Here is a 19,651-nt window from a genome sequence, read left to right as displayed (position 1 = left end):
GCAAGTTCCTTTGCGTACTCTGTGTAAAATCGAACTGGTGTCCCATCTGATCCAGTGGCCTTTCCTCTTTTGAGTGATTTTAATTGCTTCTCTATCCCTCTGTCATCTATTTCTATATCTACCATTTTGTCATCTGTGCAACGATCTAGAGAAGGAACTACAGTGCAGTCTTCCTCTGTGCAACAGCTTTGGAAAAAGACATTTAGTATTTCGGCCTTTAGTCTGTCATCCTCTGTTTCAGTACCATTTTTGTCACAGAGTGTCTGGACATTTTGTTTTGATCCACCTACCGCTTTGACATAAGACCAAAATTTCTTAGGATTTTCTGCCAAGTCAGTACGTAGAACTTTACTTTCGAATTCATTGAATGCCTCTCGCATAGCCCTCCTCACACTACATTTCGCTTCGCGTAATTTTTGGTTGTCTGCAAGGCTTTGGCTATGTTTATGTTTGCTGTGGAGTTCCCTTTGCTTCCACAGCAGTTTTCTAACTCGGTTGTTGTACCACGGTGGATCTTTTCCATCTCTTATGATCTTGCTCAGCACATACTCATCTGACACATATTGTATGATGGTTTTGAACTTTGTCCACTGATCCTCAACACTATCTGTACTTGAGACAAAACTTTTGTGTTGAGCCGTCAGGTACTCTGTAATATGCTTTTTGTCACTTTTGCTAAACAGAAAAATCTTCCTACCTTTTTTAATCTTTCTATTTCCGGCTGAAATCATCGATGCAGTAACCGCTTTATGATCACTGATTCCCTGTTCTGCGTTAACTGTTTCAAATAGTTCAGGTCTGTTTGTCATCAGAGTCGTCCACCCTGTTCCAGAGGAAGCTTCTCAGACTGCAAGGTCTGGGCATGCACAGAGGGTGGGTTTGCTGGTAGTTGGGAGCTCCAATGTTAGGCGCATAATGAGGCCCCTTACGAACATGGGTGCCAAGGAGAGGAAGGAAGCCAGTGTGCATTCCAGGGGGAGTCATTCCGGATGTGGAAATGGTGCCTCTGGATGCCATGAAGAATACAGGGTGCAGCCAACTGCAGGTGGTGGCTCATGTCAGTACCAATGACAGGTGTCACTTTGGATCAGAGCAGATTCTGTCTGGTTCGGGTGGCTAGCAGAAATGGTAAAGACTGCCAGTCTTGCTTCTGAGATTAAGGCGGAGTTCATCATCTGCAGCATTGTCGATAGAACCGACTGTGGTCCTTTGGTGCAGAGCTGAGTGGAGGGCCTGAATCAGAGGCTCAGACAGTTCTGTGACTGTGTAGGCTGCACATTCTTTGACTTGCACCATCTGGTGGTGGGTTTCTGGGTTATGCTTAATAGGTCAAGAGTCTACCACACACAGGAGGTGGCTACATGGGTAGCAGGGGCTGTGTGGAAGGGACTGGGCGTTTTTTTAGGTTAGAGGGTCTCAGGGAACCATAGAAGGGACGTCCATCTAAAAGTGGGCAGGTAAAACACAGTAAGGTAGTTGTAGAAACGATTGGTACTGTAGATGTAAATTGGCGTAGATGTGTTGGGAAAGAACCAGAGCTCCAAGCCCTAATAGAAAGCACTGAAGCTCAAATAGTTGTAGGTACAGAGAGCTGGCTAAAGACAGAAATAAGTTCAGTCAAAATTTTTTCAATCGATCTAACAATGTTCAGAAAGGATATATTACATACAGTTGGTGGTGGAGTATTTATTGCTGTGGTAGTTTGCCTTGTAGCAAAATTGAAGTAGATAGTTCATGTGAAATAGTATGGGTAGAGGTTATACCTGACATTTGGACTAAACTATTAATTGGATCGTTTTACCGACCCCCCCGACTCAGAAGATACAGTTGCTGAATACATTTAAAGCCGGTGGCAGGCTTAAAACATCATCCAAAATTGTACTGAATGCTTTCTCAGAAAATTATTTTGAACAATTAGTTCATGAGCCCACTCAAAGTGTAAATGGTTGTGAAAACGTACTTGACCCTTTAGCAACAAATAATCCTAGACAAATAGTGAGTATTGTGACGAATACAGGAATTAGTGACCACAAGGCAGTTGCTGCTAGGCTGAATACTGTAACACCTACAACCAACAAAAAGAAACACAAAGTATATCTAATTTAAAAAGCTGATAAAAATGCTCTTAACACCTTTTTAAGAGACAGTCTTCACTTCTTCTGATCTGATCATGTTGTTGTTGTTGTGGTCTTCAGTCCTGAGACTGGTTTGATGCAGCTATCCATGCTAATCTACCCTGTGCAAGCTCCTTCATCTCCCAGTACCTACTGCAACCTACATCCTTCTGAATCTGCTTAGTGTATTCAGCTCTTGGTATCCCTCTGCGATTTTTACCCTCAACACTGCCCTCCAATGCCAAATTTGTTATCCCTTGATGCCTCAGGACATGTCCTACCAACCGATCCCTTCTTCTAGTCAAGTTGTGCCACAAACTTCTCTTCTCCCCAATCCTATTCAATACCACCTCATTAGTTATGTGATCTACCCACCTCATCTTCAACATTCTTCTGTAGCACCACATTTTGAAAGCTTCTATTCTCTTCTTGTCCAAACTATTTATTGTCCATGTTTCACTTCCATACATGGCTACACTCCATACAAATATTTTCAGAAACCACTTCCTGACACTTAAATCTATACTCGATGTTAACAAATTTCTCTTCTTCAGAAACGCTTTCCTTGCCATGGCCAGTCTACATTTTATATCCTCTCTACTTCGACCATCATCAGTTATATTGCTCCCCAAATAGCAAAACTCCTTTACTACTTTAAGTGTCTCATTTCCTAATCTAATTCCCTCAGCATCACCTGACTCAATTCGACTACATTCCATTATCCTTGTTTTGCTTTTGTTGATGTTCATCTTATATCCCCCTTTCAAGACACTGTCCATTCCATTCAACTGCTCTTCCAAGTCCTTTGCTGTCTCTGACAGAATTACAATGTCATCGGCAAACCTCAAAGTTTTTATTTCCTTTCCCTGGATATTAATACCTACTCCAAATTTTTCTTTTGTTTCCTTTACTGCTTGCTCAATATACAGATTGAATAACATCGGGGAGAGGCTACAACCCTGTCTCACTCACTTCCCAACCACTACTTCCCTTTCATGCCCCTCGACTCTTATAACTGCCATTTGGTTTCTGTACAAATTGTAAATAGCCTTTCGCTCCCTGTATTTTACCCCTGCCACCTTTAGAATTTGAAAGAGAGTATTCCAGTCAACATTGTCAAAAGCTTTCTCTAAGTCTACAAATGCTAGAAATGTAAGTTTGCCTTTCCTTAATCTTTCTTCTAAGATAAGTCGTAAGGTCAGTATTGCCTCACGTGTTCCATCATTTCTATGGAATCCAAACTGATCTTCCCCGAGGTCGGCTTCTACCAGTTTTTCCATTCGTTTGTAAATAATTCGTGTTAGTATTTTGCAGCTGTGACTTATTAAACTGATAGTTTGGTAATTTTCACATCTGTCAACACCTGCTTTCTTTGGGATTGGAATTATTATATTCTTCTTGAAGTCTGAGGGTATTTCGCCTGTCTCATACATCTGGCTCACCAGATGGTAAAGTTTTGTCAGGACTGTCTCTCCCAAGGCCGTCAGTAGTTCTAATGGAATGTTGTCTACTCCCGGGGCCTTGTTTTGACTCAGGTCTTTCAGTGCTCTGTCAAACTCTTCACGCAGTATCGTATCTCCCATTTCATCTTCATCTACATCCTCTTCCATTTCCAAAATATTGTCCTCTAGTACATCGCCCTTGTATAGACCCTCTATATACTCCTTCCACCTTTCTGCTTTCCCCTCTTTGCTTAGAACTGGGTTTCCATCTGAGCTCTTGATATTCATACAAGTGGCTCTCTTTTCTCCAAAGGTCTCTTTAATTTTCCTGTAGGCTGTATCTATCTTACCCCTAGTGAGATAAGCCTCCACATCCTTACATTTGTCCTCTAGCCATGCCTGCTTAGCCATTTTGCACTTCCTGTCGATCTCATTTTTGAGACGTTTGTATTCCTTTTTGCCTGCTTCATTTACTGCATTTTTATATTTTCTCCTTTCATCAATTAAATTCAATATCTCTTCTGATACCCAAGGATTTCTACTAGCCCTCGTCTTTTTACCTATTTGATCCTCTGCTGCCTTCACTACTTCATCCCTCAGAGCTACCCATTCATCTTCTACTGTATTTCTTTCCCCCATTCCTGCCAATTGTTCCCTTATGCTCTCCCTGAAACTCTGTACAACCTCTGGTTTAGTCAGTTTATCCAGGTCCCATCTCCTTAAATGCCCACCTTTTTGCAATTTCTTCAGTTTTAATCTACAGTTCATAACCAATAGATTGTGGTCAGAGCCCACATCTGCCCCTGGAAATGTCCTACAATTTAAAACCTGGTTCCTAAATCTCCGTCTTACCATTATATAATCTATCTGATACCTTTTAGTATCTCCAGGATTCTTTCATGTATACAACCTTCTTTTATGATTCTTGAACCAAGTGTTAGCTATGATTAAGTTATGCTCTGTGCAAAATTCTAACAGATGGCTTCCTCTTTCATTTATTAACCCCAGTCCATATTCACCTACTATGTTTCCTTCTCTCCCTTTTCCTAATGTTGAATTCCAGTCACCCATGACTATTAAATTTTCGTCTCCCTTCACTACCTGAATAATTTCGTTTATCTCATCATACATTTCTTCAATTTATTCGTCATCTGCAGAGCTAGTTGGCATATAAACTTGTACTACTGTAGTAGGCATGGGCTTCATGTCTATCTTGGCCACAATAATGCGTTCACTATGCTGTTTGTAGTAGCTTACCCGCATTCCTAGTTTTTTATTGATTATTAAACCTACTCCTGCATTACCCCTATTTGATTTTGTATTTATAACCCTGTATTCACCTGACCAGAAGTCATGTTCCTCCTGCCACCAAACTTCACTAATTCCCACTATATCTAACTTTAACCTATCCATTTCCCTTTTTAAATTTTCTAACCTACCTGCCCGATTAAGGGATCTGACATTCCATGCTCCGATCCGTAGAATGCCAGTTTTCTGTCTCCTGATAACGACGTCCTCTTGAGTAGTCCCTGCCCGGAGATCCGAATGGGGGACTATTTTACCTCCGGAATATTTTACCCAAGAGGACGCCATCATCATTTAATCATACAGTAAAGCTGCATGCCCTCGGGAAAAATTATGTCTGTAGTTTCCCCTTGCTTTCAGCCGTTCGCAGTACCACAACAGCAAGGCCGTTTTGGTTAATGTTACAAGGCCAGATCAGTCAATCATCCAGACTGTTGCCCCTGCAACAACTGAAAAGTCTGCTGCCCCTCTTCAGGAACCACACGTTTGTCTGGCCTCTCAACAGATACCCCTCCGTTGTGGTTGCACCTACGGTACGGCTATCTGTATCGTTGAGGCACGCAAGCTTCCCCACCAACGGCAAGGTCCATGGTTCATGGAGGGAGGTCTGATCATGTAAGTGTAGAAAAGTTGTGGAATGTTTTCAAAGAGATAGTATCGACAGCAATTGAGAGATATATACCACATAAATTAGTAAGTGATGGTACTGATCCCCCATGGTACACAAAACAGGTCAGAACTTTGTTGCAGAAGCAACGGCATGCGAAATTTAAAAGAACGCAAAATCCCCAAGATTGGAAAAGTTTTACAAAAGTTCGAAATATGGCACATACTTCAATGCAAGATGCTTTTAATAATTTCCACAGCAAAACTCTGTCTCGAAATCTGGCAGAAAACACAAAGAGATTCTGGTCATACATAAAGCACACCAGTGGCAAGATGCAATCAATACCTTCACTGCATGATAACAATGATGAAGTCACTGATGATAGTGCCACTAAAGCAGAGTTATTAAACATGGTTTTCCGAAACTCCTTCACCAAAGAATATGAAGTAAATATTTCTGAATTCCAATCAAGAACAACTGCCAAGATGAGAAACATAGAAGTAGATATCCTTGGTGTAACGAAGCAGCTTAAATCAATTAATAAATGCAAGGCCTCTGGTCCAGATTGTTTACTAGTCAGGTTCCTCTCAGAGTATGCTGATGAAATAGCTCCATATTTGGCAATTATATACAACCACTCGCTCACAGAAAGATCCATACCCAAAGACTGGAAAATTGCTCAAGTCACACCAATACCCAAAAAGGGAAGTAGGAGTAATCTGCTGAATTACAGGCCTATATCACTAATGTCGATTTGCAGTATGGTTTTGGAACATATATTGTATTCGTACATTATGAAGTACTTCGAAGAAAATGATTTATTGACACATAGTCAGCACGGTTTCAGAATATATCATTCTTGTGAAGCACAACTAGCTTGTTTTGTATTATCACAAAATAGGGGAGATAGTGTCACAGACATGATTCGTGAATTGGAGTGGCAATCATTAAAAAAAAGGCATATTTCATTGCGACGGGATCTTCTCATGAAATTTCAATCACCAGTTTTCTCCTCCGATTGTGAAAACATTCTGTTGGCACCCACCTACATAGGGAGAAATGATCATCATGATAAAATAAGAGAAATCAAAGCTCACACAGAAAAATTTAAGTGCTCATTTTTCCCACATACCGTTAGAGAGTGGAACGGTAGAGAGACAGCTTGAAGGTGGTTCACTGAACCCTCTGCCAGGCACTTTATTGTGAATAGCAGAGTAATCATGTAGATGTAGATATATTATTAGTTGTCACCTTGGTATTGTGACCTATTCCTTTCTCACTTTTCACCACATCTAGTCCAACCACTGCCAGAATTTTATAAATTAGAATCCTCATGGTGTGGGTTCCTGTAGTCATGTCCTAGTTCATGAACCACGAGCAACGTATGAGTGGCCAAGTAAGTGGTCCTGACAGTTGGGATACCAGTTACTTTGGAATAAGGCTGGGCATCTCGGACATATTCTGAGTCGTGATCACCTTTGTGCTCATACGGCAAAGACTACCAAATCCACCGGGTAGTCCCTCAACCGTTAGGGGTAAAACTCAATGGGACTCGAGGCAAGTAAGGCTAGCAACCTGCTTCCCTGGTACTTTAAATATGATGCTGGCAACAATCAGAGCCAAATGCCTCGGACCTTTGGAGGTGACGGAGTCCCACCTCTAACTGACAGACCAGGGACTCCTAAGATACGACTTGGCAAAAAAATGGTAATGAGATGGGGAGCTATTAATATCAATGGGGGCTACTCTGGGAAGAAGGTAGAGCTGGCAGAGACTGCAAGTAAGATGGGGCTGGACGTTTTAGCTGTCAGTGACATTCGGGTAAGGGGTGAGAAAGAAGAGGAAGTGGGAGAATACAAGGTCTACCTGTCAGGAGTCAAAGCAGGAAGAGCACAATGGGGCGTAGGGCTTTACATCAGGAAAGAAATGGAACCCAGCATAGTTGCAATAAGGTATGTAAACGAACGACTGATGTGGATAGATTTGACAGTGTCTAGCAAGAAAATTAGGATTGTGTCAGTATATTCGCATTGTGAAGGGACAGATCAAGATAAGATGGATAGTTTTTATGAGGCACTCAGTGATGTCGTAGTTAGAGTAAAGGACAAGGACAGTGTTCTGCTCATGGGTGATTTTAATGCCAGGATTGGAAATCGAACAGAAGGGTATGAAAAGGTTATGGGTAAATTTGGGGAGGATATGGAGGCCAACAGGAACAGGAAACAACTCTTGGATTTCTGTGCCAGTATGGGCTTAGTAATCACAAACTCCTGTTTTAAACATAAGAACATTCACCGGTATACTTGGGAAGGCAGGGGAACCAGATCTGTCATTGACTATATAATAACAGATCAGGAATTCAGGAAGGCTGTGAGGGACACACGTGTATTCAGGGGATTCTTTGATGACACTGATCATTATTTAATCTGCATTGAAATTGGGATTGTGAGGCCGAAAGTGCAGGAGGTCAGGTCCATATGTAGGAGGGTAAGAGTGGAGAAACTTCAGGATAAGGAAATCAGGTACAAGTACATAACAGTGATCTCAGAAAGGTACCAGTTAGTTTAATGTAGTCAATTACAGTCATTGGAAAAGGAATGGACAAGGTACAGGGACACAGTACTAGAAGTGGCTAAAGAATGTCTTGGAACAGTAGTGTGTAAAAGTAGGATGAAGCAAACAGCTTGGTGGAATGACACAGTCAAGGCAGCCTGTAAAAGGAAAAAGAAGGTGTATCAAAAATGGCTACGTACTAGAACTCAGGTAGACAGAGAAAGTTATGTTGAAGGAAGAAACAAAGCCAAACAGATAATTGCAGCATCCAAGAAGAAATCTTGGGAAGACTTTGGAAACAGGTTGGAGACTATGGGTCAAGCTGCTGGAAAACCATTCTGGAGTGTAATCAGCAGTCTTCGAAAGGGAGGTAAGAAGGAAATGACAAGTATTTTGGACAGGTCAGGAAAACTGCTGGTGAATCCTGTGGATGCCTTGGGCAGATAGAGGGAATATTTTGAAGAGTTGCTCAATGTAGGTGAAAATACGATCAGTAATGTTTCAGATTTCAAGGTACAATGGGATAGGAATGATGATGGAAATAGGATCACATTTGAGGAAGTTGAGAAAATGGTCAATAGATTGCAGTGCAATAAAACAGCTGGGGTGGATGAAATTAAGTCGGAACTCATCAAATACAGTGGAATGTCAGGTCTTAAATGGCTACACAGGATAATTGAAATGGCCTGGGAGTCGGGACAGGTTCCATCAGACTGGACAAAAGCAGTAATCACACCAATCTTTAAACATGGAAACAGAAAAGATTGTAACATCTACAGAGGTATCTCTTTAATCAGAGTTTTGGGTAAAATCTTCCTAGATATTGTTGAAAGGAAAGTGCGAGTATTAGTTGAGGACCAATTGGATAAAAATCAGTGTGGGTTTAGGCCTCTTAGAGGTTGTCAGGACTAGATCTTTAGCTTACGACAAATAATGGAGAATTGTTATGAGTGGAACAGGGAATTGTATCTATGCTTTATAGATCTAGAAAAGGCATATGACCGGGTTCCTAGGAGGAAGTTATTGTCTGTTCTACGAGATTATGGAATAGGAGGCAAACTTTTGCAAGCAATTAAAGGTCTTTACATGGATAGTCAGGCAGCAGTTAGAGTTGACGGTAAATTGAGTTCATGGTTCAGAGTAGTTTCAGGGGTAAGACAAGGCTGCAACCTGTCTCCACTGTTGTTCATATTATTTATGGATCATATGTTGAAAACAATAGACTGGCTGGGTGAGATTAAGATATGTGAACACAAAATAAGCAGTCTTGCATATGCGAATGACTTAGTTGTGATGGCAGATTCGATTGAAAGTTTGCAAAGTAATATTTCAGAGCTAGATCAGAAATGTAAGGACTATGGTATGAAGATTAGCATCTCCAAAACGAAAGTAATGTCAGTGGGAAAGAAATATAAATGGATTGAGTGCCAAATAGGAGGAACAAAGTTAGAACAGGTGGACAGTTTCAAGTACTTAGGATGCATATTCTCACAGGATGGCAACATAGTGAAAGAACTGGAAGCGAGGTGTAGCAAAGCTAATGCAGTGAGCGCTCAGCTACGATCTACTCTCTTCTGCAAGAAGGAAGTCAGTACCAAGACTAAGTTATCCGTGCACCGTTCAATCTTTTGACCAACTTTGTTGTATGGGAGCGAAAGCTGGGAGGATTCAGGGTACCTTACCAACAAGGTTGAGGTTACGGATATGAAAGTAGCTAGGATGATTGCAGGTACTAGTAGATGGGAACAATAGCAGGAGGGTGTCCACAATGAGGAAATCAAAGAAAAACTGGGAATGAACTCTACAGATGTAGCAGTCAGGGTGAACAGGCTTAGATGGTGGGGTCATGTTACACGCATGGGAGAAGCAAGGTTACCCAAGAGACTCATGGGTTCAGCAGTAAAGGTTAGGAGGCGTCGGGGCAGACCAAGGAGAAGGTACCTGGATTCGGTTAAGAATGGTTATGAAGTAATAGGTTTAACATCAGAAGAGGCACCAATGTTAGCACTGAATAGGGGATCATGGAGGAATTTTATAAGGGGGCTATGCTCCAGACTGAACGCTGAAAGGCATAATCAGTCTTAAACGATGTTTGTTTTAAGTAATTGCACCTGCTGATTGGCATTTGTTAACCTTAAACCAGTTGTGAATTTTAAAATATAAGCTTTACCACTGAAGTTGTGATTTCCAAGTCTATTATGATGCCCAGTTGTGGCTGTTCCTCCAACAGGATCGTTTGAAACAATTTTTAGCAATATTGAATTTTGACATGCACATGGGAGGCAAGTATTTAAATACTGAATATTTCTTTAAATAAAACCTTTACACAAGAAGTAAGCACACTATTATCACCAGCAGGTTGTAAATTACATTGTGATAAATAAAATTTAGTAAAATACTGAATGAGTAAGAATTCAACAATTTTGTGTATACGTGATATATGCATTACATGTACAATGCAATAAAAGAGAAAAAAAAAGAAGTAGAATTGTAGCAAGTGGAGTTTTTACAGCTTGTTACATCTCAGGTGGCGCAGGGCCTTACAGGTAATATGATATTGTGCTGATGTGTTTTTATGCCAAGTAAGGGCTTTGTGTGGCTTGCAGAATTCTGCTTGATGGATTGGAGTGGTGTGGCATTGCTGGCATCCTTCTTGCATGGAGCAGTCTTGCTTTAATGGCAGAGGGTCACATTGATGGACTGTGCTTGTGGGCATAATACTAGCCTTGGAGTGGGGAGAACATCGCATGTAGGTGCCCCCAAAAGTCAGTGCTGAGCCCATTCTTGTTTTTAGCCTGCATGAATCATTTTTTGATGATCTTGAGATGTGCTTGGGCAATTATAAAGTTTCTTAGTGACATGACCTTGGCCTTGGGCTTGGCTTTGTCAGGCATGGCTTGGATGACTGCTCAGCAGGTCTGCAGCTTGCTTGCAACATGGTATTTGAGTCTTGGTCACAGGAGGAGTCATATTGCACAACTTCATGCAAGAACCAGTGGTCTGCCTGGGGAATTCTTTGATGTCCATCCGATTAGCAGGTTGTGTTGGAATTGACACAGAGATGGACTTATTGAGAAGAGCAGGTCCACGTTTTGCCCCTTGAGGTCTCTCTCATTGTGTTGGCCTGAAGACATAAGTGTCAGCTCATTTTGAACATTTACATTCCCTGTTTTATCTTTTGGGGCAGATCATCTAAAGAAAAATGTTTATTCAGCAGATGGTGAGTTAATGCATAAAATAGATAACTGTGCTTCTTAGAAAAGCAGTTTTTAGGATCTTGGAATTCTTAAAACACACACTTCCCACCAAATTTACTATTTCATGGTTTGTTGTTGCTGATAAAAGTCATTTTCAGTTATCTGTCAGTATACAAGGCAAAATAATAATTTTCATGTAGATTTTGCTTCCATGTCTAGACTTCAGAGTGGAGTTATGTTCTATGGTGAAAAGACTTTCCTTGAGAATTCATTTAACATAAAGCAAGAAATGAAAAATACCAAGCAATTCATAAGAAAATTAAAAGCCTGAATATATGCCTCCAGAATGAATTTTTACTCTGCACTGGAGTGTGAATTGATTTGAAACTTGGTTAAAATTGTGTGCCAGGCTGGGATTCAAACCTTGGACCTTTGCTTTTCATGGGCAAGCCTTATACAACTAAAGTATCCAAGCAAGACTCATGACTTTCTCTCATAGCTATACTTCTGTCAGTACTTGTCTCATACCTCCCAAACTTGCAGAACTTCTTCTGCCTATCTTTTGGGATTAGCACAACTGGACAAAAGGATATTGCTAAGAAATCTGCTTAGACATAGCGTAGGGAATTACTTCCAAAATGAATTTTAACTCTGCAGTGTAGTTGGAGTAAGTATCCTCCGTGGCTAGTAGTGAGACTTGGGCTGTTTTTAAATTTAGCGAAGTAGAAGGAATTTTGTACACCAGACTTTCATTTTCAACAGGCCTCTTACAAATTTTTAGATGACCAACAAAACTTCAACAATTATTTACTATACAGTCTTAAAGGCACTATAGCAGATGCAGTGCAACTGCAAAATAATTTTCTTTTATGCTCTGATTCTCTAAGTGTCCTACATGCCATTCATGAAATGTAGCCAGCAGATGAGTTACAAACATTTGATACACTCTTCAAATACTACAGTGACAATGGAAGTAAGTATCATAATGCTGGATACCAGGTCAATTGAGAATACAGGAAAATGAGAAGTAGACACATCAACAAGGGATGAAAATAGTGTGCTACTAGTTGGAAACTATTAACTCATTGTTGCAGAGAAGAGTTATATGTCTGGAAGAATGAGTGGCTAGTGATACAAAAATAACATGCTAGTTAAGCCAAAAATTCTGATGTTGTGAACATGCCTTTATTCACATTTCTTAACACAGTGAAGAATAGGGCACTGTTCTCTGACACAATCACTACCTCTGGCAGGAGGACTCATCAGTGTGTGGTTGTGGTGTACCATTGTCAGTGCACTAAACTTTACATGATTGCACTTTATATTCTGGCAAAATGTTGGCATTTTTTCTAGATATGAACTTGCTTTTGTTTTAAATAATGATGATACAAGTGTGCAACAGGCTTTAAAGTTTCGTGTGTTGTCTGTTGCTCAAATTACTGGGTAGCTCTGAAAAAAAACTGTACAAGAAGAAGTGTAATACTCAAGTGGAAACTAATGAAATGCTCTCTTAATTTAAGCTATGTAGCTGTAGCCAAGAATGCGATAGACACAAAACAGCTGAAAGTGACTATACAAACAGATCATAATTAAGTATAAGTCACTTGTATGGAAGGAAAATGACTTAAGACAACCATGTACAGGAGGCAGCAAATGCCTCCAAGGGGTCATATGGGGAGTGTGCAAAGAGCCCTCCCCTCACTCCCTTCCACCTAGCGACTGTCCATGATCTGTGTTACTGGCTTTCCAAAAGTACTGGCTCTCTACAATGCTTCATTGTCTGCCTTGTTGTGTTTCATTGTTTGTATTTCCCTATTTTGTTATCCCCCCACCTCCATTGTGAGCAGTACCCATACCAAAGAGGGGAAATCTAGTGAAACATTGAAGCATTATTCTCAGCAATGAACAGCAAACGGCCATAAACTTTATTGTGATCAGGTGCCATACCTTGAGCTTCAGACATTGTCAGATCCAGAAACCCTCACTGGAAAGTGCCAGTTATTTAGTTAATCTTTTATCAGCCTACATTCCTGGTTGTGCAAGCAATTGCAAGTAATCAGATTGTACATGTGAGTTTATGGAACTTCTTTAAGGTTCTTGTGTACTGATGACAATTTGTGAGTTATTGTTGATGTTGTTCTTCTTCTTGGTTGGCTCTACAGTCTTTGAAGAACCTTGGCCTCCTGTATCACCTGTCTCCATTCTTCTCTTTCTATCTCCTTCCTTTTCCAATTTCTTATTCCCATTGCCTTTAGATCTTCTTCCATATCGCACAGCCACCTTTTTCTGGGTCTACCTCTTCTTCATCTCCCATCAGCTTTTCCCATGAGAACTTTCTTGACACTTCAAGTTTCTGGCATTCTCTGTACATGTCCTGCCCATCTTATTCTTCCCTGCTCAATTTTAACAACAATATCCATCTGTCCAAAAAGTGTTTGTAGTTCTACATTTGTCCTTACTCTCCAGTCATCTTCCTCTCTCACTGTTCCAAAAATCCTTCTCAGTATCTTTCTTTCCAATCTCAATAACCAGTTCTCCTCCTTTATTGTCAATACCCAGCCTTATGATCCATATATTACTATAGGTCTTAATATGGTCGTGTATATTTTGATTTTTGTATTCCTACTAACATTCCTGGAATTAAATACATTCTGCAAGGCAAAATAGCAACGATTTCCACTCGCTATCCTTTCTTGAATTTCTACTGCTACTTTACTGTCCTCCGTTATTACAGAACCTAAATATTTACATGTTTTCACTCTTTCATATTCTTTCCCATTCATTACTATTGAATTATTTTGTCCATTTATATTGTACTCCCCCATCACCATATACTTTGTTTTGTTTATGTTTGCTTCTAAAGCTACTTCACCTGCTGCTTCCTCTAACGCACCGCAGTTCCCCTTTAGTGCCCTTACAGTCCTTGCCAGTAATGCTATGTCATCCGCATATGCTACCACTTGAACGTGCCGATTAAGTATTGTTCCTCCTGGGTTTATCGGCATTTTCTAAAACTAAGTTAAATAGCATTGTAGAGATTACATCTCCCTGTCATAGCCCCCTCCGTACTAGGAATTCACCAGACATTTCTTGCTCTATTCTTACTTTACACAGTGTTGCTTTCATTGTCATTTCTGTTAAATGGATCAGTTTTAGTGGGATTCTAAATTCTTTCATGTTCTGTATGATTTTCTTCCTGTGTAGGCTGTCATATGATTGCTAAAAATCAATGTACAGCTGATGTAGTTGCATGTCATACTCATAAAACTTCTCTAGAACTTGTCTTACTAAAAACGTCTGATCCATTGTGGATCTGTTCCTCCTAAATCCAGCCTGATAGTCCCCCAACATCCCTTCTATCAACCCTTCAAAAAGTCTGGAGGCTAACATTTTATTAAATATTTTATATGTTACGTCCAAGACAGTGATTCCACGATAATTGCTACATGCTGACTTGTCACCTTTTTTATGTAACGGACAGATAATTCCCATGTTCCAATCCTTAGGTATTACCTCCTTTATCCATATTTCCTTTACCAATTCATGGACTGCCTCCTCCATTTTCTTTCCCCCATATTTTAGTAATTCGTCCTCTATGCCGTCTTCTCCTGCTGTGTTGTTATTTTTTAGACTCTTGATAGCATTCTTCACTTCCTCTAGCTCTGGCACTACTTCCTCTTCCCGATCCTCTACATCTAACTCTGATTCTAATTCTGAGTCCTGTTCCCTTTCATTCTCAATCACGGTTCCTTCTTCTTTATCCCCTTCTTTCCCATCAAGCAGTTTGGTAAAATACTTTTGCCAACTTTCTAGGACTTTGCTTTTATCTCCAACTAGATTTCCATCCTTATCCTTATAGAAGACTTCTCGTGGTTGGAAGCCTTTCTTCAAAACTCTTGTTCTTTTTATAGAACCTTCTGATCTCTGTATTGTCTCCCATTTTGTCCAGCTGCTCTATACTTCTCCTTTTATGCTGCCTTTTCTTTACCCTACGAAGCTTATCCACTTTTTTCTTCTTTTCTCTGTATTCTTCTGCTGCTAACCACTTGTTCCTTTGCAACATTCTTCATCTCACTTCATTTCTCTCATGTATTACTGTTAAGCATTCTGTGTTGAACCATTTAACCACCCTTTTGCATTGTTCTCTCCCCAGTATCTCTTCTGTAGCTACGCTAATGGCAGTTTTTAATGATTTCCATTTAGTTTCCATATTATCTTCATTCCCTGTGTTTCTCCCTGCTTCCAATATCTCCTCTAGTTTCTTCCTATATTCTTCCTGTGTTTCCTTCATTTAGAGTCTTTGTATATTGTGTTTCATTCTTATCTTATTCCTTTGGTTTCTTACCAAATCTATCTTCTACCTATATCTAATTTGTACTAAGTAGTGGTCTGTGTCTCCATCTGCCCCTCTACAGCTGCTAACTTCCATAATATCTGATGCATGCCTTTTGTCTATCAGTACGTGACCTATTTGGTTTCTTGTGTTTCCATCTGGTGATACCCAAGTACATTTCTTAATATCTTTCCTTGGGTGATAGGTGCCTTTTATTATCATGTTCTTCCCACTGGCGAAGTCTATCAGTCTGAGTCCATTATCACTGCTGTCATTGTGTAGGCTTTCCTTTCCTATTATACTTCTATATACCTCTTCTTTCCCTATTTTTGCATTTAGGTCTCCTAGTATTATTTTCACATTATGCCTTTGAATTTTACCAATTTCTTCTTCCAGTTTGGCATAAAATATATCCTTTGTATCTTCATCTGCCTCCTCCGTAGGGGCATAGACATTCATATTGTAACGTTAAAAAATTTTGCCCCTATCATTAGAGAACACATTCTGTCACTTATTGCTGTAAAACCAATTATGTTAGCCTTTGTAGACCTATGTAGAAGGAAATCAGTGCCATAAAGGCCTGTATCTCCACCGCTATACATCATTAAATGTTCCCCTGATGCTATCATTCTTTGCCCTTTCCATCTAGTTTCTTGTATTGCCGCTATTTTCACTTGATACTTACCTAGATCATTCCCAGTTTCTTGTAGCTTGCCAGGCCTCTTGAGTGTCCTCACATTCCAGGTGGCTATCCAAATATCCTTGTTCCTTTTCTTTAACCGTTTTTCCCACCAGGTCGTCAACAGGCAATCCTTTCTGTTCTGAGGCATGTGTATAGTATCTGCAACAGCACTTTTTTTCGGTGTAGGTTTGTTAGCCTCACGCCCAAACCCCGACTTGGAGGACCTGGATTTTTTTAGGGTTTACTCTCCTAGGAGGGTTGGCTTCCCTACACCTATAGAGCCCACCCTGCCCTACGTTGTGGGACACACTTTGTCTGACTCCTCCATCAAGACCAGTCTGGGTTAGGTGACCATGCCAGTAGCAGCGCTACTGCCGGCACAGCTCTCAACTTCGTAAGAGAGCGCAAACCCTCCTGCCTGGCACTGAAGGTGCTTACAATAAGGTGGTGCCCCCTGGGAGGGTTATTGTTGATGTAAGGGAATGTAATTGAGTATAAAAGTTCATAAACAAGAAACAAATTGAAAATGGAACTATGACTATCTGAGGTTACACTACGGTAACAGATGCGGTCATCTGCTTGAGCTCGTCTCAGCCTAGACAGCCTGTGAGCTGCGCATCGCATCATGTGTCCGTCACATAACAAACTGAAGCAGACGCTCACAACAGAAAAACAGTGTCAAGTGGATCACTTCTGCTAATTAAATCAGATAAATAGAGCCTCTGACAGAACACAGCATTGTGGGTTTAGAAAAATGATAGACACAAAAATATAAGAAATGGCATTTTGCACAGGGGTGGCAGAAGAACAACAGAGAAAGTTCGGCTTCTAGTGTGCTTACAATTTACTTGAAAGGGGCGTGCTATTCGTGTAAAAAGTAGTGTTTCTGTAAATGTGTTGCCACATGAATCAATATTGTTAATAATCTACTGCCATCAGGGAGCCAAAGCATAGGGCATAACCATGATTACTGAAGCAATATCAGATACCTTATTGCAATAAACAGACATGGGCTGTAGTTCATATCTCATCAGGATATCTAGGCCTACAAAATGATAACAGATGTAAGCAGAAGAGGTATAACAAGGGAATACCCTAACAACCCACACAACATCAGTAACTTCTCTGAATACAACAGCATTTCTAATGTGGTTCAAACCTCACAAATAAAATATGGGAGAAAAACTACAGGAAATAGAGTACTTCTAACTACAAATTGCACAACTAACCTGACTTGGATTGGCTGCTCAATTATATTCCAATTAGCTTTAACTACCCTCAAGTGGCCCCAAAGGAGGGAAACTGTCATGGACTTACAGACTAGCACAAAGTTGGTACACCATTAACAGATTAGTAAGACACAGCAAAATAAGTGGTCCAGCAAATGCACAATAAATCAGTATCAGAATAATACAAGAAATGAAACTTAAACATAACGTAAGGACTTCGACTGTGAAGTGACTTGAGCAAGAAATGAAACGTAAACATAATATAAGAACTTAGACAGTGAAATGAATTGAGTAGTAGACTCTCCACTGTGCAGTTACATTAATTAAATTTGCTTTTTCATATAAATTGACCTTATTCTGACACAGTTATCTCTTGCTTGTCATCTAAAGTGAGCAAATTACAGATGCCTCCCTGACTTATGTCACTTACTGTGAGTCAGCAGCTAGGGTGTTTCTTATCCCTCTATAGCCACGTTACTGATGCTTAGTGCTTGTGTCTGGTGTCATAGTCCACAGGCATAGTCACTGGAACTAGTTTCATTGACTTGCCTGTGGTTAAATACTGATTTGCATAAAGCAGATTGAAGATCATGGCATGCAGTGATGATCAACGATGAATGACTTACCTTTGTTGACATTGCATGGTTATGTAGTACCTTCTTACAGATGGAATGAAGAGTCTATCAATGCTGTAAATGTTTTTATGTGTTCTCTTTTATGTGTAATTTTATTTTCCCTTTTTTTACCCCTTAATCTCTGTGATACCTTTCATTCTACCTTGTGCTCAAAATATTTAACCAAGCGTGGTTAACAGGCTTCAAAATTGATATTAAATATTTACTAGGATGGTGTGCATGCAGCAAACATATTCACTAGTCATAGTTGTACTCAAGCATACATATGGTGAATAGTTAATTTCTCTGCATATCCTACATATGTTACAGTGCTGGATCCATGCAAAGTGGTAGCGGGCACAGTACTTCCTGCAGAGTGCATGTGAATTCTGCTGAGACAGGGACACACGGTACATGCGGCACTGCCTGGTGTCTGCGCAGCAGCAGATGGTATTTGGACTGGTCACATAAATTCAACTTCTGTATGCACTGAATGTAATTCTGGAGGTCTGTTTTATGGTATCTCTGGACAGAAACCTGAGTTTTAGTAATGCACTGAGCTTTTCAAGTACTGTAAATATAAGGGGCATTCAAAAAGAAATAAATCAGAGGCATGAGTACCGAAATCAGTACCTGACGTTAGAAGTACTGACACTGGCTGCTGAGACACTTGTCCCACTGTGACACAAGGTGGTGAATGGCTGTCTCATAAAATTCCTGGGAATGTGATGTTAACCAGTTCCGCACATACAGCTGGGTGTCATTGTCCAAGGTGAATCGTTTGCCCCTCAGAGCCTTTTTAAGGGGACCAAATATGGCAAAATCACAGGGAGAGAGGTCCGGAGTGTATGGAGGGTGGCCAAGAACCTCCCATTTGAATTTCTGCAGGAGTGCCACGACTGTGTTGGCCATATGAGGCTTTGCATTATCGTGGAGCAGAATGACCCCACAGGTGAGATTGCCTGGTCATTTTGATTTGATCACTTGGTGAAGTGTGGTCAAGGTTTGCGAGTAACGCTGGGCATTCACTGTCTCGCACTGCAGGAAATGCATCAGAAGGGGGCCATCTTGGTTAAAGAAGAACATCAGTAAACCTTTCCTGCACTCATATGAATGACCTTGCTTTGTTTGGTAGTTGTGACCCTGGATGCTTCCACTGGATACTTTGTCATTTTGATTCTGATTCAAAGTGATGACACCATGACTCATCTCCAGCCACCACTCGTGCCAGGAACACATTACCTTCCCAAGCATAGCGCTGCAGATGAGCAAGACAGTTGGCCATTTAACATGCTTCCTGGTGTGGTTGAAGACTGTGGGGCACCCATTGGGCACACACTTCGTGCATATGCAGTCGTTCCTTCATGATGGTGTGAACACTTCTGATGCTCAATCCGACCATGGCGGTTATGGCTTTTACTGTCACTTGGCGGTCCCGGGTAATGAGTGCATCCACCAGCTGGACAATGTTACTGGTAATGCAGTGTGGTGTTCCAGACTGTACAACATTGACTAACGACACCTGCCCTTCCCTGAAGTGCTTGTGCCATGCCTTGACCCTTACAAGGGACATGC

The sequence above is a fragment of the Schistocerca piceifrons genome, chromosome 4 (assembly GCF_021461385.2).
Source record: "Schistocerca piceifrons isolate TAMUIC-IGC-003096 chromosome 4, iqSchPice1.1, whole genome shotgun sequence".
NCBI classification, from domain to species: Eukaryota; Metazoa; Arthropoda; class Insecta; order Orthoptera; family Acrididae; genus Schistocerca; species Schistocerca piceifrons.
This window is presented reverse-complemented; position numbering follows the sequence as displayed.